This window comes from Ambystoma mexicanum, chromosome 6p (assembly GCF_040938575.1).
Source record: "Ambystoma mexicanum isolate Mex_15411 chromosome 6p, UKY_AmexF1_1, whole genome shotgun sequence".
In the NCBI taxonomy this organism is placed as follows: domain Eukaryota; kingdom Metazoa; phylum Chordata; class Amphibia; order Caudata; family Ambystomatidae; genus Ambystoma; species Ambystoma mexicanum.
In genome coordinates, this window is record NC_090935.1 from 1,384,961,582 (window position 1) to 1,384,986,972 (window position 25,391).

A 25,391-nucleotide genomic window follows, 5' to 3' on the forward strand; every position below is an offset into this window, starting at 1 on the left:
AGGCTAAGGCCATACAGAATACCTGAGGCGAAGATAAAGGCCATTAACCAAGAGGTTCAAGAGATGCTGGACTTAGGAGTAATTGATCCATCCCATAGTGATTGGAGTTCACCCATGGTTTTAGTACCAAAGCCTGATGGTACTGTCAGGTTCTGCATGGATTTTCGAAAATTAAATGAGATCTCTAAAGTCGATGCTTACCCAATGTCGAGAATAGACGATTTACTAATAATCTGGGAAAGGCAAGGTTCCTAACACCATAGACCTGACGAAAGGTTACTGGCAAATACCCTTGTTCCCACCTGATAAGGAAAAAACTGCATTTGCCACTCCTACAGGGCTTTATCAGTTTACTGTATTGCCATTCGGATTACATGGAGCCCCAGCTACCTTCCAAAGGCTTATGAACTATATCATAAAAGGACACAAACAATATGTTGGAGCCTATTTAGATGTCATCATAGTTTACAGTCAAACCTGGCCAGAACATATGACACATTTAGAGGCAATACTTCGAACATTGAAGCAAGCAGGGTTACATGTAAATCCCAAAAAAAAAACGCATGTGGCAAATTCCCACACTAAATACTTGGGATATTTTGTCAGTCAAGGAATCATTAAACCTCGGGAAGAGAAATTAAAAGCAATCAAACAATTGAAAGTCCCTGAAAATAAAAGACAAGTAAGCGCATTTTTAGGGTTTATAGGTTATTACAGGAGGTTTATCCCGCATTTTTCTACGCTGGCTGCTCTGTTAACAGATTTACTGAAAAAGACCTTGCTACCTAAAAAGTTTTGGCAAACAGAGGAGACAATGAAGGCCTTCAACTCTTTAAAAGAAGCTCTAACAAATAAGGCCATTTTGCATTGCCCAGACTATGGGGCTTTGGTTTTCCTTCATACGGATGCCTCTGGCACAGGCCTCGGAGTAGTTTTGTTCCAAAACCAGGGGGAGAAGGAAAGACCAATACTGTTTATAAACCGGAAACTACTTCCGCATGAGTTACTCTATCCAACTATAGAAAAGAAGTGTTTGGCAGCCAAGTGGGCCATTGAAGCTTTAAGATTTTACCTACTTGGGAGAGAGTTCACCTTAGATCATGCTCCTCTAGTGTGGTTAGCACGTAACAAAGACACAAACCAAAGAATACTCAGGTGGGTTCTTTCTCTCCAGCCCTTCTCTTTTAAAACCATTCATAAACCAGGCCGATTGCTAACTCAGGCTGATTATTTGTCCAGAACTGAAACCCTTCCTGAGCGTAAGGGCTTAGTAGAGGGGGGGGTGCATTGAAATGCTGGTTAAAAGTGCCTAATAATCCATAAAAGACATGGATTTGTTTATGTTTACAGTGAAAGGCTTATGTTTGTAAACAAAGAAGGCCTTCACTAGGTGCTCTATTCTAATCTGGACAGCTTGCTTTCTCATTGCTAGGAAATGAGGGAGGCGACGGAGGAGGCTGAAAATGACGGTTATAGCTGGGCTTACTGAAGGAGACGACTGGGGGAAGAGCTTGACAGCTCACAGCTGATGGAGTTGCGCCGTTGCGCTCAAAGGAGAAGTTTGTCATTGAAATAACAAGGTGATCGTTGTCGCCATAGGAAGCGGGTGAGTGATTGCGCAGTTACATTTAAAGAAGAAGTTTGGCATTGAAATAACGAGGCGATCGTTGTCGCCATTTGAAGTGTGACCCAGCAGAAGGAATGGGAGACCAACTAGTATATCTGGGGGCCTCTCACTGCTAGAATTCGTGTTCAGAAGCTGAAGAGAAACTGGAGTTTAAACTGAAGCTTAATCTTGAAGCCCTGCTGGAAGAAAAGGCTCTACTTCATCAATCTGAAAGCTGCTCTGTCCCTAAGGACTGACCCAGAGAGGACCTGGTAAGGCGCCCTCTTCCCAAGCTATGAGGGACCATCGTGCACCAGCTGATCTCTGCCAATGCTCCCTGGTAGACAGACCTACGACAGGCTGCCGACTGGAGACGGGGACCAATGTGGAATCACAAGGAGAAGCGCCCGGACACTTGTCCATCATCGACGACCGCCGTCGCCGACCAGAGCCGCCATGCTCCCTTTGCCTAAGTAACATTTGATTCAAGGACGCTCTCGCCTGCACCGTCAACTGATTTGTCCCACCAGAGAAAGTCGAGGCCGCTCACGTGCCGAGGAGCATCCGCCAGTGGGTTTCCTGCCACTTAACGACCGTAGACAGGCCGGACGACTCGATGCCCTTACTGGACCACAGTTTTTCACAATCTCTTTGCGGTCCTGAACTATCATCACCGAAGAGCCCCGCAAGCCTCTTCACCACCGTAGTTCACCCTGTTCATCGCCGGACGTTCGATGACCCGTGTCTCCTCCCTTAAAGGGAGTGTACTCAAGAAGGGCTGTTGATTTTCCGACAAGGGGCTCTACAACAGCAGGTACTTTGGTGTTGTAGAACTATTTTAGGGCCAGTATTCTGCCAATTGTTCTAACCAACTGCTTTCCTCCTAAATCTATTGTTGGTTACCTTTATTAAGTGATCTGTGTGACATTTAACCAGAGTACAGTTGATGCACTTTAATGATATCTGATAATAATTGTGGTACCACTTAGAACTGTATATATTTGCCATTATAGATTAACTAAGCACAAAGTGAGTTATTGTGATTGTATATAACCTTGAACTTAATTATATAAAGATTGTGTTTTAACTAATACAGTGTGAGGACACTCCTTTGTGGGTGCTTGGGGACTACACTGTACTTAAGAACCAGCCCGCATCACCTCTTGAGGAGGTAGGCCTTGATTGCTCGACCAGCGCTACCCTATAGAGAATCTTGGCTGGGGTCCTTTTGCCTCTCCTCTGCCATTTAGAGAGCAGAAGTACAGACACCCCCGCCCAGTCTTTACAGTGGTCAACCTGAATCACAAAAGTAGATCCATACAAGTATTGCCTAAACGTCTTCAGTGACCACACAATAGTAAAACCTTCTCTCTCAATGGTTGCCCACCTTGCCCCTTGTTCCTTCAGCTTCCTGCCAATGAAGCAAATGGGGTGCTCCCTACCTTTCACATCCAGCTGACTCCGAACTGCACCTATACCTGTATTTGAAGCATCTGTCTGCACAATGAAGGTTTGGTTATAGTCAGGAGCTCTTTGGACTGGAGCTTGACAAAGGGTTTTCTTTAGCCCTTCAAATGCTTGAGTGCACTCCTCGTTCCACCTGATCGTCTTAGGAAATTTGGGTGAGGAGACTGCATTCAAGGGAGAATCTATGGTTCCTTAGTTCTCTATGAAGTTCCTGTAGTAAACAGTGAGGCCTAGGAAGGCTCTCACCTGGGTTTGAGTAGTAGGGGTGGCCCAGTTTTGTACAGCTTGTACCTTGCTAGGCAATGGCCTGATTTCACCTCCTCCTACCTCATGTCCAAGGTAGACAACTTTGCTCTTACCAATTTTACACTTACTTGCCTTTATGGTCAGATGGTCCTGCTCAAAAGCCTGTAAAACATATCCTAAGTGGTCGCTATGTTCTTTCCAAGTAGGGCTGAACACTGCAATTTCATCCATGTATGCCATGCAGAAGTCCTCCATCCCATTCATAACTTGATTAACCATCCTTTGGAATGTAGCAGGTGCATTCTTTAGTCTAAAAGGCATTACCTTAAACAGGTAGAGGCCTGCTGGGGTTGAGAATGCAGTTTTCTCCTTGGCATGGTCTGTCAGTGCTATTTGCCAATAGCCTGAAGTGAGATCAAATGTACTGAGGTACTTGGTAAAGGGTGGGCATCAGTCTTGGTGACTCCATTAAGAGCTCTTTAGTCCACACAGAATCTCAACTCCTTGGATCTTGCCTTTGGTACTAGTACAACTGGACTAGACTATGGACTTGTAGATGGCTCTATTACCCCGAGATCAAGCAACTTGTTGACCTCCTCCTTTATGTGGGTTCTTAGATGGTCTGACATCCTGTAACCTATGCTTTTAACAGGAAAACAGTCACCAGTGAGAATATCATGCTGGCCCCTAGGGGTCAAGCCTCGTGATAGTGAAAACAGATAGGCAAATTGATTTAACAGAAACCTTCACTCCATCTGTTGTTCAGGTGTCAGATTAGAAGAGAGATTGACTCCTTCTATTTTCTCTTTTAAAGGCTGGCCTCTGAGTAGGTCAGGTAGAGGTTCACTCTCCTCCTCCTCTTGAGCTGAAGCTAGAAGCAAAGCTCCCACTTCTGGTCTGGAGACATAAGCTTTTAGTCAGTTGGTCTGAAAGACTCTGGGAGCCTCCTTAGGATTGCCTAAATCCACCAGATAATTGACCTCTCCAATTTTCCCCACAACCTTGACGGGTCCTATCCACTTGTCCTGTAAGGCTCTCTTCCTTGTAGGGACCATAACTAAAACTTGCTGGTCTTGAGTAAACTCAACCATGTTGGCCTTCTGGTCATGCCAATGTTTGACCAGAGCCTGACCTGCTTTTAAGTTATCTGATGCTTCTGCCATCTGCATGTAGTTGGACATAAAATTAGATACCATGTCAGAGATAACTTCCTTAGTAAAAACCTACCCTGGTAAAAATGCCAAGTAGGGCCTTAGCAACAGCCTGAGCTGTAACAGCCCTCATAGGTATGGCTTCAGGATACCTAGTAGCATGGTCTACTACAACCAGGATAAACCTTTTTCATGAAGATGTGTGAGGGTGTAAGGGACCAACAATGTCGTTTCCTACCCTCTCAAAAGGGACTCCCACCACTGGGAGAGGCACCAAGGGTGCCACATTCTTGGCTCCACTCTTGCCAGAGGTTTGGCAAGTGTGACAGCTCCTACAGAACCTATCTACATCAGACCCCAATTTAGGCCAGGAGAAATATAAAGAGAGCCTTTCATTGGTCTTCTTGAAACACAAGTGACCAGCCAAAGGTATCTCATGGGCTAACTGTAGGAACTGGAGTCTGCTTTCTAGGGTCAGTACAAGTCTTCTTTAGTCCCCTTGTATAAACTCATTCTGTTCACTGTAGAAGATGCCATCTTCCCAGTACAACCTATGCTTTCCTGGCTCCTGCCCATCCAGCTGGGAAGCTGCCTGTTGGTGAAAACCTTCAAGAGTAGGACACTCTCTTTGAACTCTGCTGAAGTCTGCCTTACAGGGTCCACCTTCTGCCAGTAAAGACTGCAGCTCAGGATGGTCTGCAGGATCCAGATCTCCAACAGGAGCAAGGTCCTCTTCCAGCATGATTCGTCAGCAGCTGATTCAACCACACCAGGTTGTTACACACACTCAGCCTCAGCTGGTGGAGGAGTCACAGGTGTGACTTTCGACAGTCCTCTCGGGGATGTCCTCATTGGTATCACAGGAGTGCTGGCTGGTTTGTTCCTCGAGGTTTTAGGTTTCCCCTTTTCTTCCTTTCTCTTAGAGATTGCAGTCAGTAAGTCCTGTGGACTGGGAGTTATAGTTTCCTCTATAATCTCCTTTTGAGAGCCTTTTAAGGTACTCTCTCTAGACTTCCTTGTCTGCTCCTCTTTCCTTTTGCTGGGAGGCCTGTGGGTGCTTGATACAACGCCAAGAGTTTTTAAGTCATTCCCCAACAGGACTCTCCGAGGTACTTCACTCTGCACACTTCCAGGTATCTTGACAGTCATGTCATTGGACTGGATGAGACCTGGTAACTGTGGAAGCATTTGGACAGGGGCTCCAGCAAGCTTAGTTACGTATTTGGGTGCCTTAATAACATCCTCTACCTTGAAAAAAGATTAATCAATTACAGTAATGCTGGCCCTAGTGTCTTTGATGGCAGGGGTCCTCTGACCATTCACAAGAACACTGTATTTGTAATACTCTTTAGTATTGTCTGGAATGGAATTATAGACATATATGTTCTGTTGTTCCCACAGACCCAGGCATACTAAAGAAACACTGGCTGAGACATTCATGGGTTCCTCAGCCAGTAAGTGAAAGTATTCACTTGCCATTGGTTCTTCATCCTCTGGGGAGAAGGCTAAGGAGACAGTGTGGATCCCTGAAGGTTTACCCTTGCATCTGGGAGCCCCTTTCACATGGTCAGTTGACCCACAAACATAACATTTCCCAAATGTCTTTAAGAATGGGGGTTTGTTCTGACCTCCTTCTGGTTTAGCACCAGGAGGTACACTAGCCTGATTGGGTTTCCCAGGGGGCTTACCCTTTTTATGTTTGTGGCCCTCTTTTGGAATTGAGGTATTAGAATTCTCCTTGTTGTCTTTCTTGTGCTGCTTTCCCTCATCCTTCTTCTGAGTTACCCCAGTATCCATGTGAGTAGGCCTGTTGGCAACCCATAAATCAGCAGCCCTTGCCAACTTCTTTCGATCAATTTCCTTAGAGTCAGCCAAGTGTTTTCTCAGCTCAGGAGAGCAGGCATCATAAATATATCCCAACATAAACAGATTTCTCATAACTTCATAGGTGTTAACTCTGTAACCCTTAACGAACCCATCTAAGTTTTTCAAACATTCAGTCACTCAGGTAGCCCAAGGGGTACCATCATGCTTTATGAGGGTTCTAAACCTCTTAAGATACTCGGAAGGGGTCTTCTCAAACCTAGCTAGTAAAGCTAGTTTCACACTTTCATACTGCTTTCTGTCTATATCCCCCAACTCCATTACCACATCAGTTGCAACAGGGGGTATCCTAGAAAAAAGCCAAGGAATCAGCTGATTCCCTGTAATGTCTTGAATCCCATAGTTATATTCAAAAGGAGCCAATCAATCCAAAATGTCAAGCTTAACCTCATACATACTTACTGCATCTTTGGGCATACGAGGCCTCGTAGGACTGGAAGACCTAGAGGACTCTCGGAGAGAACCAGTTACAGGAGACAACTTTTTCAATTCAAGTTCATGATTCAACTCCATTTCTCTGAGCTTAAGTTCTTGATGTTTGCTTTCAGTTTGGACTTGGATTCTTTAAAACTCCAATTCTAGTCTCATCCTTTCCAGAGAGACAAATTCAGGACTTAGTGTTGGACCTGATGGGGTCCCTGTGGTCAAAGATTGAGGCCTATGAGCAGGTAGAGGTAAAACAGGGCCTACATTTTGAGTCTCTTCTGCCTCATCTAACTCATCAATAACATTTGAGTTACCCCCATCAACATTATCATCCTCATCAACATTTTCCACATTTGCTGTAGGGGTAGGTGTTTGAGACCCACTCCTCAGACTTTGGTATTCCAACAACGTTTCTATCAATTCGACCTTTTTGCCTTTTACAGTGAGATTCCTAGCTTTACACATTTCTCTCAATTGATCAACTGTCAAAGTGACTAGGGTCTCCTGTCTGTAGCTATCCATATCACTACAACGGTGTCCAGACATTTGGTCGACCTAAAACTGGTCGAATGACATTTGGTCGACGCAATTTGGTCGAAAACCAAATGGTCGAATTTTTGTATAAATTAATTATATATTTATTTTTCGGGTTTTCGTTTTTTACAAAAATGGGTTTTTAGAAAAAAAAGGGGGTTGGGGGGGGGACCCCCCCCAAAAAAAAAAGGGTGAAAATAAAAAAAAAAATTCGACCATTTGGTTTTCGACCAAATTGGTTCGACCATTTGTCTGGTCGACCAATTTTTTTCGACCAAAAGTCTGGTAACCCACTACAACCAGCAATTCAATTCAATAGGCCTGGGCCAAAGTCAATGGTTCATAGGCCCTCATTACGACCCTGGCGGAAATCGAAAAACGATGGCGGAAATGCAATACCGCCATCGAATAGCGCTCGGTGCGACTATGACCCGTCACCGCAAAGTACGAAGCCATTAGCGACACCGTAGTGAACGCCAACGCTAACTGCACCAAGCACGCGCGCGCGCGCCATGCCAAACCGCAAACACCACCATGGCGCAAGGGTACGCCAATTCCGACCCTAGCGGACATGTACCTAACGCCATCAGGCATGGCGTAATGTACCATTCCGCCATGGCGAGAAGTACGGCATCGCGAATCAACCGTAAACGGCCCCACTGAGTGCCTGTACACCGCTCCCTGCCCACAAAGTACAACTCCCCGTAGGTGCAATGAAGTCACAATGCAACCATTGAAATGTACAAGTCACCCATGCATGCCAACGAACAAAAGAAACACAAGAGGGGCCAATGGGAGCTGCAGGGCACAGATGGCACGAATACAGAAGCCATCCCAATGGACATGACCACAGTCCCCCACCAAGAAACGCACGCAAACACAGGCACCTGTGACCAGCAATATTCCAAAAATCACATCATTCCACCAGTCCACCTGGCTGACCGGCATCTGTTACACAAAACCCAATCCCCCGCCCCTGAGCATGACAACATTCAAACTGTCATATAGGCAGCCCCCATCCCTGACCTCACGGGCTTAGTAGGCAAACGCGCCCAGTACAGTACCACGCAACTAAACCCCGAAGCTGGAACCCAATGCAGATCTCCTCACAATACATCGCCCCCCAAATAGGCATATGCCACATCACTTGCAAAGAAAAACGCTACACGGGCCAAATCAGAATAGAAATTTATGCACATCAAAGTCACCAAGCCCATACAGCCATCAGGCCATGAACTCCAAAACACTAATCACCATTGTGGGCTGCATCCGCAAGAAATTACCAGCCACTACTTGTGTGTCGCCCTGTTCCCCCATGGTACACAGAGCCACATTCACGTACGAAAAGGCAACATGGAAGCGCACAGAACCGCAGGGCCGTCCCAATGGGGAGGCACTAGTCCAGCTGAAAGGCCGAAATGTTGCTCCGAGCCACCAGTACTGCGTAAGGGCATGTGGGCCATTGGCGATCGTCCCATAAGATCGTAATGCTGCTCCACTGATTAACACGAAGCAGCAGGTGTCGGGAGTAAAATCCATCTGCAGGAGTGGCATACAGATGGCAGTGGCAAAAGGGGAGGAGATACCTGTCAACCAAAAGAAAAGAAAAAGAACAGAATGGCCATCAGAACTACATTCGAACAACTCACTTCAATGATCACACGAAATCCACAGCCATATGCATGCTAGCCCACTCAAAAGGATCATCACCACCCCAAAACCACTTGCGACTCATAACCATCTATATCGAGGTGCAAACACCATCACAAACGAGTGTACCTGTGCATGCGTCTGTCAAAACAGAATCCATCAGATGGGAATGTTAACGTGCATGGACACAAGTGTCTGAGGGCGCCTCGAGACAGGGAGGGCTCAACAAGGCCAGATAGACGATGGTCCCACTATGGCAGCCCTGCATCACATAGCGTAGGGGAGGCGGATAGATCCCAAGAAGCCCTGTACATGGCAAACTCTGTATCAAATCACCTGCCCATGCATCCATTCATCATTCCCTCATCCCGGGATCAAAACGCCTGAATAATTACTCACATAACATTAGAAACATCCATTGAGTCTGTGCGTTATGCAGCCTGCAAAATCCACAGTGCCCCAGCCCGTAATTCCAGTGTTGTGAAGTAACATGTATTTGGGAACGGCCGGCCTCATCGCCCACGTAGCTATTGCGCATCCCAAACTATTCATATCAATCATTGCTCCCTCGCCATGGGCCCTGTCTCAAGGACATTGAACAATAGAACGTTATATTTGCAGTCAGACCTGTGGGCATCTCCTCGCCGCTAGCTGGAAACCGAAAGCGCCGCCCTTCGAATTCCTCATTTGCAACACCACGTCGGAAAGGCATCTGTGGCCGTTTGAAATCACTAATTATTCCATCGAGTGCGGCTGTGTGTGAAAATGGCAACTGCCTTCACCCACGAATGGGACGCCCCGCCCGTCGTTGCAACTCGGTACAGTGATGCATGAGGGCCCACCGTTACTCGAGTACTACGTTCCACTGACCCTTCACAAGTCTGTTCGCGACTGCACAGATAGTATGGGAAACAATGGGACCACAGCAGAATGAACATATCAACCAATCTTACACGGCCATCGGGTACAAATACATGATAGCAATAGCAAGATACCATTCCCCGAATTGCAGCGTTGTGCGCGTGACGTGCTCGGCCAAAGGGGAGAGCAGTTTGCACAGGTGGAATGAATCACCACAGGTGGAGGCCATACAGCCTGAAAACACATAAATTGCACAGCCAGTCTCCTCCCACAACCACACCGAAATGCTACCAGCAGGACTCGCGATGTTGGCCCTGGGGGACCTGATAGCACTGCAAGTGCTCCAACTCCAAGAAGAAGACGAACACCAACTACAACCAGCCGCACGGAGGAGACGCAGGAGGAGGAGGAGGCCAAGGCAGGGCCAGCAAGGCCCATCAGCACAGCCACTACCACCACGCAGGCAGCCCGCAATACCACGCCTCCGAGCACATCCGTTCAACCTCACTGATGAGCAGATCCACACCCTCTACCGTCTGGACCGGGACACCATAGCCGCCATTGTGGACATGACACAGGCTGACCTTGTCAGCATGATAGATAGCCCAACCGCCATCCCACCCCTACTGAAGGTGGTGTCTGTACTCCACTTCCTGGCCACAGGCACCTACCAGCACACAGTCGGACAGTTGCATGGCATTTCTCAGCCACTGTTCTCACGGACACTATTGCAAGTGCTCGATGCCCTCCTGCAGCACGCAGACGACTACATCTCCCTACCACGCTCGGAGCAGGAAATTACAAACACGAAAGTGGGATTCCATGCACTTGCCGGCATACCGGGTTGCATTGGTGCCATCGACTGCACCCATGTTGAATTGGTCGTCCCACATGCCATGGAGGCCCAGTACCGCAACCGAAAACAATTTCATTCCCTGAATGTACAAATGGTGTGTGACTCCAACAGGATCATTACACATTGTTGTGCCCGATTCCCTGGATCAACCCATGATTCTATGGTCTTGAGGAACTCTACAATACCACGCTACATGGAGCGACACGCAGGGAACAGATCCTGGCTACTCGGTGAGTCTCATTACATGCATGATGATGTGGGGTATGTGAATTGGCAATGACCTGGCAGGAAGGGGGGGGTGTGCGTACGTATCAATGGCATTCCACATCATACGTTTCTCGTCCACATACAGGTGATGCTGGATATCCACTGAAGAGATGGCTCCTCACACCAGTCCGGAACCCACGGGACCAGCATGAGGAGGACTACAACCATGCCCACTCACGTACCCGTGTAGTCATAGAACAGGCATTCGGCCTACTGAAGGGCCGTTTCCGCTGCCTCAGCAGGTCTGGCGGGGCACTCCTGTACCGCCATGAGAAGGTTGCAAAGATGGTGATGGCATGTGTCATGCTCCACAACATGTGCGTACGTAGAAATGTGCCCATGCCCCCTGACGCAGAACTGCAAGCACCTGATGATGGTCATGATGAGGGTGGGGATGTGGCAGCACCTCATGGAGTCTGCGAGGCACCGGAGGCCCGTGACATTCGTCAGCATCTCATTGATGTATGCTTCTAGCACTCACGCCTGGTGGCTGATACATGGACACGGGACTCGTGGCACTGCGTGTGTCTGGGACATGCACAATATGGACTGTACGCCTATGATGGCCTAGTACACAAAGATCAATGTCCACACATCTCATTGGTTGATCGTGCACTTTTTATGGCATATGTGATGTCATGTTGAACACCCTATCGACCCGCCACCCAAGTGAGCCCAACACACCCCCTCCACCCTCCTACCTCCCCCCCGAACACCAGTGTCCAAAGATGCTCATTGTCAGTGGGCTGTCGCTATTGCATGCCCCCTCTGCGGGTATCAGGGGCACCCCTGCCTGTGGAGCGCAGGTTCCTTCCAGATCTACGTTGGGGGCTGCCCTGGACGGAACTTGCAACGGATGATGTGTCTGCCTGCTCACGTCCATGCATGTCCCTAAGGGTTTGCGAGAGCTCAGTGAGCACACGGCGCACTGCGGCAAGTTCGGCACATACGTCCTTGGCCGTCGCATGCAGTTCCCCCCTGAGGCTCTCGGTGCTTCTCTCCATTTGGACTCTCAGGCTCTCGGTGCTACTCTCCATTTGGACTCTCAGGCTCTCGGTGCTACTCTCGATTTGTGCCCTAAGTGTCTCAGTTGATGTTTCTATGTCTGCCTTAGTGCCCCCACATTCATCAGCATGGTCCTTGAGGAGCGTGGCCAGTTGCTGCTGTTGTTCGATCAACTGGTCGAGGGACTGTTGCCTCTGCTGGGCCATGGCCATTTGCGGGGGTGTCACAGAGGGGCTGTTGTCCTCATGTTGCCTTGCCACAGGGCTTGTGGGGGATGGCCAGTCGTCGTCTTGTGGGTGCCCCTGCGTGGTATCCTCATGTTGTACGGGATGGGACAGACAGGGGGATTGGGACAGGTCATGGATGGATCTGACTTCGGCATCCCCGTTTTCTGTGTCCGAGCATGCTGCCATCAATGGGGTGTCACCTATGGTGCTGCTGCCACCAGAGGCAGTGCCTTCTGTGGCATCCATTGGGGGGACCTGTGGTGGTGGTGTTGTGGGCATGCTGGCTGCTGGGGTGCCTGTTGATGTTCCCTCCTCTGTGCTGCCACCTGATTTGTGCTGCTGCCGTGTCTTGATGCGTGCAGCTGAGGTGGAGGGTCTCTGGCCGTTGGTCTTGGCCCTCTTTGCAGGTGTGCTGGTAGGGGTGTCCTGTAGCTCGTCGTTTGGATCGGACCCTGTGGTGGAGTAAAGGAGGGCGAGGGTTATTGATGGGTCTGTGGGAATTGGAATGGCATTGTATCACATGCATTGGGGTGGTACCTGAGGGTGATTTGGGTCGGGGCCTTGGAGGTGCTTTGATTTGTGTGTGGAGTGAGGGTGCAGTTGTTTGGCAGCCTGCAGTTAGGGTGTGCCTGCTGCACGTGTAGTGCGTGTATTGGGGGTTTTTAATTATTTATGTATTTATTGTGGGTTTTAACGTGCGCTATCAGGCCGATGTGTGTGGACGTTCTCCTGGACATGTGTTTCTGTTGCACTATGTGGACGCATGGTACTTCACATGGATGGACTGTGTGGATTTGGCATTGTTTTATCTGGCCCACCTACCTGAATCTTCGGATGTCTGCACTCCTTTCTCCATCCCTCCGACTCCCTCTATGCTCTCCATTCCGATGGTCGAGGCACAGATTTCTTCCCAGGGGGTCAACTTGATGGGTGATTCAGGACCTCCCCCGGTGGCTGTGGCAATGTTGCGGTTGGCAGAGAGTATGCTGCGGACGCGTATCCGCAGGTCGTCCCATCGCTTGCGGCATTGCTGTGGGGTGTGGGGTGCGGTCCCCACCGCACTTACCCGCTGTGCCACCAGAGCCCATATGGCCTTCTTGTTTGCAAGTGCCGTCCTGGTCATTTGCGTGCAGAAGACGACGGCAGCATTCTCCTGGAGGGTCTCTGTTAGCACGGTGAGTTCCTCACGGGAGAAGTGGACCTGCCGCTTGCGGTCGCACGCTTTCTTCGCTACTTTTCCCATTTTTCTTGGTTTCGCTAGGGTGGTTGACGGGTTGGGGTGTGTTTCAGGGTAGTGATTTTAGTGGTTGTGTGGTTTTAGTGTATTTATAGGTGTACCCCGGGATGTTTCCCGTTCCGGGCCCATGTTTTAACTTCCGTTTCCGTATATTTCCGGGCACCGTACTTTCCGGTAGGCGCACACTGCGGTGACCGCTAAGAGGGGTGGCGGTATTGCACCTAGGGCGCCGTACGGCGGCGGTGTGGGCCGTTTTGGGGTCATTTCCGCCATCGCGGACTTTGCACTTCCGCCATGCCGTGGTGCTCGTGCCCGATGGGTCGGAATGGGCCGCACTTTGCTCCTTCGTGCAATGGCGGAAACGCTATTTACGCTGTGGCGCTCCGGTCAGTCGCTTTCCGCCAGGGTCGTAATGAGGGCCATAGTCTTGTATAGAATAGCACAGTTCTGGTAGCAAATAGTTAAGTCTTCGCCACAGATCTTTAGAAGAATTGTTAAGGATTTCAATCAGGCGACACACACATTGGTTTCGTTCTAGTATGCAGTGCACGACTAAAATGCTTATATTTTTATATTATATAGATTCAATATTGAGATGGTATACAACTCATATCACACCCCCTTTTTTCATGTACCCCGGGTCACAATGGACCATGAACCAGGCTGGTTGGTAAAATACAATATTATTTATTTATTTTAAAATTCAAAAGAAATCATATACTTTTTCATATGGGGTAGCAATCACCAATGGGGTGATAATTACAATGATAATGTGAGCAATGCACAGGGTTTAACCTTCTAGTGGAACATACTACACAGCACAGCAGAATAGGAGCACTTTTTGATTTGGGCTTGGGGATAGAGGTATATCCCAGGGATATTAAAGAAGTTTGTTTGTTTGTTTTATTATTTGTAATGCGCGAACGTACCCGAGGGTATCAGGGCGCAACATTTTCAGGAATATGCGAAGCTTAGTTACAATAGTCATAGAATGTACAGAAAGGCAGGAAGGTACACTAAAATTAAATACAAGTCAACAAAGAGTTACATATATGAAATTTACATATAGACCAGTATGCGCACGTGGTTACAGTCTGTGCGGGTTACTTAAGTATCTTAGACAGCCTACGTTTTCAGCCAAGAAACTACCTTAGATCGGAAATTCTGGCAGGGTAGGTCCGCTCTGAGATTTGGCGGCAATGAGTTCCACAGTTTGGCTGCTTTCACTGGGAAGATATTGCCCCCTATGGTGGCTCGTTTGAAGTTGGGGACTGTAAGGCAGTCTTTGTAAGCAGTTCTGGTGGGTCTCAGGGAGGGTTGTCTGTGGAATCTATTTATAAGGTAAGTAGGGGCAGCGTTATTTAAGGATTTGTGGGTGAGTGATGCAGTTTTTAAGAGAATTTTGTCGTTGATGGATAGCCAGTTATTCTGTTCGCTAAATCCTGAGATGTGCTCTCTTCTGGAGATGCCCAAGGCCGCTCTGAGGGCATTATTCTGGAGAGTTTGTAGTTTGCTAGTGGTAGCCTTTGATGATCCGAGATAAGGGCATTGCAGTAGTCAAGGCGGGATAGAATAAGGGCTCTAGCGAGGGTAAGGCAGCTAGTATCAGACAGAAATGGTTTAGCTGTGCGGATTAATTTACACGTATATGCCGTGGAGGAGGCCAAGGAGCTCACCTGTCTTCTGAAGGAGAAGTTAGAGTCCAGGTAAAAGCCCAGAGTTTTGACCTCTTGTCCAACCTTAATGTTGTTCCCATCGATCATGAAAGAGTTATAGGTAGGGCCAAGTTTCTTTAGACTGGATGTGGTGCCTAGAATGATGAGTTCAGTTTTATCATCATTCAGGCATAGTCCATGTAGGGCCATCCATGCCTGGATGATGATGTACACCCTATTTAGCAAGGCCAAATCCTTTCCATAATCTCCAGAAAGCGGAAGGAGGATCTGGGTATCATCTGCATAGTTAGTGTAGATGATACCGAGATGATCCAGATCATCGAAAAGGGGCTTGGTAAATATGTTGTATAAAGTGGGGGAGACACAGGAACCTTGTGGGACACCACAAGTGATGGGTATGGGGTCTGCCGCCGCTGTAGGTGAGAAGACCCTCATTGTTCTACCATTAAGAAAAGAGGTAATCCAGGTGATAGCCTCGGCCGAGAAGTGAGCTGATGTGTGGAGGTGTGTGCATAGGACAGAGTGATCAACCAAATCGAAGGCTGCAGACAGATCGAGGAGGAGAAGTAGGGCAACTTGGCCGTTGTCTCTGAGCGTATTGATCTGAGCCTTCAAGTCAATGAGGGCAGTTTCGGTTCCATGTTGAGGGCGGAACCCTGATTGTCTGGAACCCAGTAGACAGTGTTCTTCCAAATGCTTCTGAATTTGTACATAAGCAACCTTGTCCAGGATTTTTAGTAGGAAGGGGACAGTCGTTATGGGTCTGTAGTTTGTAGGCGTGGCTGGGTCGAGTGTGGGTTTTTTTAATAGCGGAAGTACGCAGGATTGTTTCAGATTAGTGGGGTTAGAGCCAGAGGTGAAGAAGGCATTAATCAGTTTTGTGATGAAGGGAGAGAGGTCATGGGCAGCATCTTTAATGAGCTGTGCTGGGCATAGGTCTCCTTGACAGTTGGACGGTTTCAGAGACAGGATGATTTTTTCTACTTCGAGAATCGTGACTTTGGAAAAGTTAAAGCGAGGGAGATTTGTGTGTGTGGGCGTGTCTGGTGTTTTAGAGGGAAGAGTGCCGTTGAGGGACACTTTTTTGCAGGCTAGTTTGCTTTGGAGGGTTGCAATTTTGTTGGCTAGGGCACTTTGAATTTCTGAGCACCAGTTTTTAACTTTAGTGCAAGTGTCGAGAGGTACTATAGGGGTTTCAACTTCTTTAAGGATGGAGAAGAGTTCCTTCATGTTTGATTTTGCTTGGGATATGCGAGAGTCAAAGGAGGTTCGTTTAGCCAGGTAGATTTCTTTTTTGTAGAGTGTGGCTAGTTTGGAGAGTTTGAGTTTATTCGCATCTGAGGGGGATTTTTTCCAAGTGGCCTCACAATTCCTTTTTTGCTGCCTTAAATTTTTAAGGAATGGGGTGTACCATTTGTTTAGATGCGTCTTTGGTTTGCTAGGTCTCATTTTGAGGGGGGCAATTAGGTCCAGCGAGGTGGCCATGGTCTTGTTATATTCTTCAACCAAGGTCTCAGGGTCTAGGTTGTCTGGGAGTGAGTTGAGTGTAGGGAGTAAGTACGGGATAAGTCTTTCAGCTGTCATATTCTTCTTATTTCTTGTGAGGGTGGGCGGGGCCCTGATAGTGGGTGGGGGTGGGGGTCTGTCAGTAGAGAGCAGGAACGAAACCAGGTGGTGGTCAGTCCAGGCTAGGGGTGATGTGTTAGTAATGTTCGCTAGGCAGTTGTGATCGGCCACCCAATCGAGTGTTCTACCTTTGTCATGTGTAGGTGCCATACTTCTTTGCGTGAAACCTAGTTACGAAAGAGTATTGATTATCGTGCTGGCGGAATGGTCTTCAGGATCATTGTAGCCGAAGTTGAAGTCACCCAGGGTGAGGACTTGGGTGGAACTGGTGAGGTTGGTGGAGAGGATGGTACTGATATCTTCATCGAAGGTACCAATGTGGCCTGGCTGGCGGTAGATCAGGTGGATGTTGAGAGTTTGGGTGTTGGTCAGTGGGAGTTTGACTGAGAGTGTTTCACATGATGGGACGGTAGTAGGTGTTGCTAGTCTCATGATAAGACTACATTTATGGATAATGGCAACACCTCCTACTCTGGAATTAGGACGATCTTGTCTCAGGATGGAGTAATTATCTGGGACTGCCAACATGAGCATGGGGCCTGCTGCTGGGTGCAACCAGGTCTCAGTAATGGCAAGGGTGTCAAGGTCTTCATTGAGGATTAGATCGGCAATTTCAGTGGCGTGAGCTACTAACGATCTGGCATTGATCAGAGCTCCCTTTATTTTAGGGCTGGTTGTGATTTTAGTGGAAGTAATGTGGCACTTGTCTTGAGTGGATTCAGGAATAACCTGAGTAGGGGAACTGAGTGAGGGTTTAAGGTTGGAATTTCGGGGCGAGTAAAATTTTTTAGTGGAGGACCTAGGTAGGGTTTTAGCATTTTGTAAGGTGGGCAGTGAGCGCGCTAAGGGCTCGTAAATTTTGGCTAGTCTGGCTCTAAGTCCTAGATTCCTATTGATGGTAGAGCGAGGGAGACTGGCCCATTGCAGAGGTTGGTGTGGGTAGTTTATATCTAGGTATGAAGACTTGATGTTGGACGTGGATGGGTCTCGCGCGTTAGGTGGCAGAGGAGCCATACTAGGCCGTAATGCGGTATTGATGAGGATCAAGGTGCAGGCAAGCAAGTGGATGGTTGATATACACATGCTCGGTGGTAGGGCGAAAGTGTTTAGTATTAGGCGTTGATTTAGTTGACACCGGTTAGTCCGATCAGTGTTAATGTGATGCCTGGTTAGGATAGCACAGATAGGCTAAGTTTCATTGGGGTGACACCTAGATAAGATAAGAATTGAGGTACTTCGCTTAGGATAAGAAAGTGTAGCTACGATGCACTAGTAGTGTCCTTATTTGAGATAAGGAAGTGTAGCTAGAGGCAGTAGGTAACACCTAGATTAGCATTGGGCAGTGTGGCAGGGATGCGCTGGTGACACCTGGATTTGCGAAAATACAGTAAGGCTAAAGGCCGTGAGTAACACCACAATTTGGTGTCAGGTAGAGTGTCAAGAATGCACTGGTAGCACCTGTATTAGGTAGAGCAATATGGCTGGAGGCAGGCAGTGAGGAACACCTAGATTTGACATTAGACAGAGTAACTAGAATGCACTAATAAGAATACACTGGTAGCATCTAAATTAGATAAAGCAAAAATAGCTGGAGGCAACAGGTGATACCTAAATTTGACATTAGACAGAATAACTAGAATGCACTGACTAGAATGCACTGGTAACGCCTAAATTAGATAGAACAGTGTGGCTGTAGGCAATGAGTGACACCTAGATTTAACATTAGGCAGAGTAACTAACATGCACTAACAAGTATACACTGGTAGCATCTAAATTAGATGAAGCAAAAATGGCTAGAGGCAGTGAGTGGCACCTAGACATCGAGCAAAATGACTGGCATGCATTAGTGACATCTAGATTTGAGAATAGGGCAGTTAGTCTAAAAGCATTGGCCCTGGAGCATTCTATAGAATTGTGCATTGTGTCACATGCCCTCCATCAGAGACTGGCAGGCAGCATCAACATAAGTCATGGGATTTGATAGAGGGCAGGTTAATAGCAGGCTTGTGTAGGCTAACTCTGGTCAGCAGTGATTATAGTTATATTAGCAGGCGGTGCGTTTATGCTAATGGAGAGTAAAATGCAGGCACAAATGTTATGATTCGGAGGTACACAGATGATGGGAGGTACACAGATGATAAGGTGTCTACAGAGTGATCCAAGTGACACGGTACACAATTGCACAAGGTGTAAGAAGTAGCAGATCGTGCGTGAGGCAACGAGTGTGCAGCATGGCCTGGTGAACATAAAATATATAAAGTAGAGCAGTATAGGCAAGTGTTATTTGTAGTCAGTTAGAAGGTTGTCTATGCACATGTAGTAATGGAGATACCCAGAGTGGTGCAGTGAGCATATGCGTCATGCATGATGCTGTAGCTGGTGTCAAGTTTGTGGGGCTAGAAGCAGCGTATCTGTAGCTGTTGTCACAGCGATCTTGAATCAGGCGCCGGCAGGATAGTGCAGGAGCACGGAGTGAAAAGAGTAACAGAAGGCTCGTAAGCAGTCAAAGAGGCGGAGTGAATAGCTTCACTGTGGTAGACACTGAAAATCAACGATGATGCTGGCGCATAGGTGCAAACAGTAGTGGAGGTAAATTTCAAATAGGCATTCCATGCGAAAGGAGGTAGTATTACCTTGATAAGGGCGGGTGCAGGAGCCAGGGGGGCTGGCAGACGGCAACCACGGCAAAACAGGCTCAAAACAGGAGCTGGCCTTGCCTCCCGTGGGCCTTGGAGGGAGTGGGTCGGCTCTGCCTGCCGGCAGCCAATGAGGTTGGATATGGGCCCGGCAGCCAATCAGCTCGTCGCAGGGGCCCAGATTAGGTGGATGGTGCTGAATACAAACTGCGATCAGCCATCTTGGAAAGTTGGGTACCTCGTGTACCTTGATGGCGGCGATGGGCTCTAAAAAGCCTTTTGGGAAAATAAACGCTTTTATTTTCGTTTTACAGCATTCAGGAACAAAGCGTGCTCGTCGGATGAGAAATGGGGGCTTTGCATATCATTTTTGCATGGTCGAGCGGAGGACATCAGCGCTTACCATAATTTCAGGACAGCAGGGCTGGGCAGCAGGTGTGCTTTGTGGGTCCACTGCTCCTGCAGGGACATGACCTGGAGCTCCTGCTCGACAGGTGGGAGATAGGGACTGCAAGTGAAACTAGGTCTCTAGCTGGTAAATTGGAGGAGTTAGACAAGATATAAAAATGTGTGCTTTGAGTAAAATGAAGCAGTGAAATAGGAAAGGAAATCAGTTGTGACAGGTGTTAGCGAGAATTCTCCGGAATGGCTAATTTCCCTTACCTACTGAGTCCCTCAGCAGCTTTGCTGGATTTCTAGGATTTATTTTTTTTCTATTTTTTTCACCTGGTAAGAGTGTGAGCCTTTTTTTCCCACTCTTACATGTGTTTTGCTGTGTGTTTTACATGTATGTCTTCATAGACTGTGGAGCCTCAACTACTCCATAGGCATTATCTTTTTAATGTGTGTCACACAGCACCTATAGTGCAGTGACACAGGTTTGTCTTTTTCTGACTTCCCACTCTGAACTCCATTTTCTGGGACTGACTACTGTCTCCCAGAAACATGTAAATTTACCATTGACTTTATTAGTCTCTTTAAAATCACAGACCCAATACAAACTATCTTACATATAGTACTGGAAAGGGTTAATAGTTATCCCTTTTCATCTGTCTCTCATGGAACATTATTTCATTCCCAATTCAATAAGATGTGGCTGGTTGCAGGGGTATCTACCGTATCTTTCCTACTGCAGTCTATGTAAATAGCCTTGGTACTGTTTTAGGTATTTTGGTAGCGTCAAACTTAAACCCGCTGGACCACATGTACTTTTATTTGGTTCCGGCTGGGTTTTTTCACCATTTCTTTTTGTAAAGGTCTTTCTCGTGTTTTACTACGCGTGCCAAACCAGGTTTGATTCCTTTGTTTGCCGTCCTTTGGCAGGTTTCTGCACAGAAGCCCTCCTTAGGCGCCTGATTGTTTGGGTGGGCCAGGATGTGAGGGAGGGGTTTTAGGACCCCTGCCAAGTGTTCCCTTGGAAACCCAAGTTGCACTTCTGTTTATTGGCTAGGTGACTGTTCTGCCAAGACAGCCACCCTGCTGTGTGATTGACAGCCAGGCCGTGTGAATGGGGGAAAACTGCATAGAAAGCAGGTCTCTGGGACTAGGAAGGCAGAGTCACCACTGGATTGAGAGAAGCGAAGAGAAGCTGAAGGAAGAGTACCACTACCACGACTGAACCTCCTGGTGAAACCCTGCTGCGGGTCCGAATCTCCAAACTTCGACGACAGAGAAGATCTGCAAGGAATCTTCTTCCCCTGAACTGGTGGGACCAACCAGTTTACCAAACACCAAGCAAGGCCTCCCTCTCCTGGTCGAATTTGCTGTGCACAGCTACAGTGAACCGGATAGCCAGGAGGATTGGACCCTGTTTGTGTTTTAAGGAGCACACCTTTTATTTGTTGATTTGCTCTGCTGTTGGTTTCTTCCCTGGGCATTGCAGGACCCTCCAGTCTTCCTACTTCGTGTCAGTCCGACAGTCGCTTCAGGAACCGTGAGCCTGCAGGACCTGCCAGGAACTTCGGCCTCAGCGACAGACTTCTTCTTCATTTAAGGTACTGTTCAAACCCATTTGTTCGTTCCGTCAGACCGCAGTGAAAATGTTTTAAATCTTTCGCCAATCCGAGGGCTTGTCCTGCTCTACCCTTTAAAGTAATTTTTCTTCTGACCAACTTCGTTTCGAACTCTTGGCAAATACTTAACTGTGAACTACTCTGAACTGTGTGATCTTGAGCAATGACTTTGACCCATTAAAATTGGCCCAGGCCTATTGATTTGAAATCCTCATTGTAGTAAGCCTTTTCTAGATTGTCTGACTATTCACTTGTTGGTGCTGGTTAATTTTGTATAACCTTGTCTTTCCCTCCCTTTTTAAATTGCTGGAGTGCCATTTTGCTCACACTTCATTTTGAGCTTAACTAGTCCAAAATTCATTGGGTGTGGGCTATTAAGACTGTGATTTTTCTGCTGCTTTACTTTACAACTGATGTGTAAATAAATGTATATTCTTTTACTCAGAAACCTCGAGTCAGTGTTTGTTTGTGTTTGAACCACAGCAATTGATGTCCTTTGTGGAAATTCTGATACTGCTCACTTTACTCTTGTGATAAGTCTGGCCGCTCAGCCATCACTACCACTTCACTGTGTAGTAGAGGCTTGTACCACAGGGGAATTTGTACTTGCACTTGTAGTCTTAATTGTGTTTGGTGTTCCCAAAGGGTACTGCATATGATTCTGCCTAACAACAAGAACAGTTTTGCTTTAAACTAGAGTATTCAGGCTAGCCCACCAAAGAGGGACACAGTAAGATCCAGGGTTGATTCGCGATTTCAACCCTGTCACTGCAGCACCCAAACCTGGCGGAAACCAGTCCGATCACTCAAAATAGGACTAATGGCTTAGGATTACGCAAGACAAAGTTATAAAAAAGATGGCGCTAACACTAGAAATCAAGGGCAGGGTTGCAAGAATGAGTCTGACAGTTTCAACAAGTTATCAGGGTAAGGATAGGATGACTTAGAGAGTGCAATAAGGGCCAGGGCAAGACTAAGTATACTATGGATTTCTATGGGGTGGTGATTTATGCTCACTGTCCACTTTTTAGTTTGGGATTTCTTTGACCATCAATAGGTTCTGGTCACCACACAGTGGCGCACCTGTCAAACAGCTGGGCAGTTCTGGTCACCGGATGGCACTGGACTGGAATCGCAATTCTGGTCACTGGATACTAAAGATCAGCTGGATGGCAGGATTGCAGCGGGCATGCAGTCAGGGGGCAGTAAGCCAGGCTGGTCCAGGATGCTTCTCAAAAGAATACCACAGCTTTCCTGTCTTTAATGGGAGATTAGTGGGTTTTCAGAATTGAGGCCTTGCTGGGAATAGGATCCGCGCTGCTTGGATTTTACAGTAGGCCCTGGAGTAGGGTCAGCAATGCTTTGGCCTTGTAGTTGGAATCTGGGATCTTGATGATGAATGGAACAGGAATTCAGTGCAGGAACTTCAAGAAGTGTGTCTCTCTACAGTCTTGTCAGGGGCTCTTATTTATAATGCATAGTGACATCATCAAGTATATGGCTGGGGCAGCCTTCGATCAACCCGCCTCTAACACCGGATTGGACAAGGGTGATAGTCTCCGCCTCATTCTCAGCTGGTTGGATTTCAGGAAAATGATGTCAGATTTATGATGTGGGTTTTACAATGTCCAAAACCTCCCACAATTACTTCACTTAAAATCCATTTCTGCTCTAAATGGCACCTTCATACTGTGGAAACACCTAATCACTTACATAAGCAGGTTACATATTTTATGCAGCACATAGCAATCTAATCTTCCACTTTGTGAGACCTTGTTTCGCCCTTCTACCAGTTTTTCACGCTTTTCAATGGGATTTATATTACTCAAAATTCTATAACTTTATACATGGTTGTGCATGATCATAAGGGATGTATGTACAAACCTTGCATTTGCAACATGGATGCTTTTCTTGTAATCCGCAATACTTTGCCATTACTGTCCCCAAAGTGTCAGTTAATTCTGCCATGTTTTAAAAGAAAGCCCCTAAAATCACTTTTAAACTGTGGAATTGTTAGTTTTTTTACAAAGTCTTGCTGCAGAGATACAATTCCTTAAAGTGTATTTATGAAATGTTCTCTGGAAGCAAATGACAATCCTTTGTCTGCCATATTTGGTCATAGCTTGCAAGCTAACCCCCTAGAGGGTAGGGCCGTCATGGAGATCTCCTCTGAAGCCTGCTGTAGAAATCACAATGACGTGCAACTTTCTTCTCACATGACCTTGTCCTGGAAATTTCATTGTCAGTGGGCTCAGCATAGAATATAATTTTTTCCCACCCTCTAATTATCCTGGGGTTGTTATCATCTGCTGAGAGTTGATGGTGTGACTCCCTTCCTAGGGGGAAGCATTAACTCTGCCAACCGGTATAACCTGTTTTTGACAGCTTACAAATCCAGCTAAGGTGGCTTAAAACCTTTATTTTCTGATATTTGGTCCTGAATTAAAACAAACCTTTGGAATAAAATAGCCCATGTGTTTATTACCACCAGCAACAAGACCCCTTCACATTGCTAGGCTCTCACTCAACAGTTTACTTTTTCTCATTTAGTTTTGCAAAGTCATTTGTTTTTACACATGGTGCACAGCAGGCATTTCCTTTTTCATTCGTTTTTGCATCTCCATCCGTTTCCCACTCTGTCCTACAGCCATGGTTATTTTCCTGAGTACAGGGGTTTTGTCTGAAACACAGATGCATTGAAACTGACATGGCTCAGATAGCTGGAGGGAGTCTCTTTTGAAATACTGAACTTTGATACATTTGTAAAGAAATGAACGTGTTTTACCGTGCAGGAAAAGTGATGCTCCTTATTGATTTTTCTCAAAGTTGGTTTGACAGGGTCTGTCATTCAGAAATCATGCCTGGTTTTGCTGAAGCACAATGAGATATCCTTGGCATGGCAGGACCTTATTGATCACAGTGGTTTAAGAAAGAACAGATGGAATTAGCGTCAAAGCAGCATTTTTAAATGTGAAAAAGTTTACTTTTCAATGGGGATTTTGGGGTTTTCAGCAAAGCAGTGCTGCCTTTTCACTTTCTTCCTTTTGTATATGTCAGAACACACTGGCACGCTCTTTCAGTGTGTCCCCTTGTTCCAGCCTGCCCAATGTATACTTGGCAAAAAGGTGCAGCCATCTTTTCATTGCTGCAAAATGCAGTTTTGAGGTCATGGCGCTCACAGGAGCCAGTGCACCCATTTTGCTGTTTCTGCGCAAAGGCAGCTTGGTGATGTGGGGAAATACTGTTGAGTGGGTAAATATATCCCACATACTTCCCCAATTTCTTCTGCGATTTCTAAGTCAAGGGAGAATCGGGCAAGTGGGATTCCTCAATGGGGCAAAGCAGGATCAGTCAGTTAGGAGTCCTTCTTCCATCAGAGAGCGGTGTGTCACGCTCCTCTCGCTGTCTCTGGTTGGAACGTGGAACGACACCCCTAGCTTTCTCTTGGATCTTCCTTTATGGTGTTGAGTGACAACCACAGACTTCCTTGGGTTTCTACTTTCCAAGGTCCCCGAGGAGGTCCTTCTTGGTATGAAGCTGCAACCAGTACAAATCTATGAAAGAGAACACAAACCGGTTACTACCATTTCCCACTAACTGCCCTTCAATCGGGTTGACAGCAGTGGGATAAGCAGGCATTCAATGATGACAATTCATAATGAAGAAAAATACTCCCTGTTACATAATTATACCGAAAACTCTATCTGTTCCCTTCTGGTTCTTCTTTTTCTTATTCTCATGTTTCAGATGTCTCCTCCATTTGATTCTCTCTCGGCTCCTCAATTTGTTGCAAAGTGTGCCTAGGGTCACAACTCTTTAGCTGATTAATATGGACCCATTTCTCTTCTGTCAATTTGCCTTTGGGTATGCTGATTCTGTAGGCGACAGGTGACATTTAATCTACAATTTCAAAAGGTCCTCGCCGGCATGGTAAAAATATACGCTCTTTTGTCTGGTTCCTTTGGAAATTGTACAAGTAGACCCTGTTTCCTACTTGGTATTCCTTTTTGGTTGTTTTTCGATC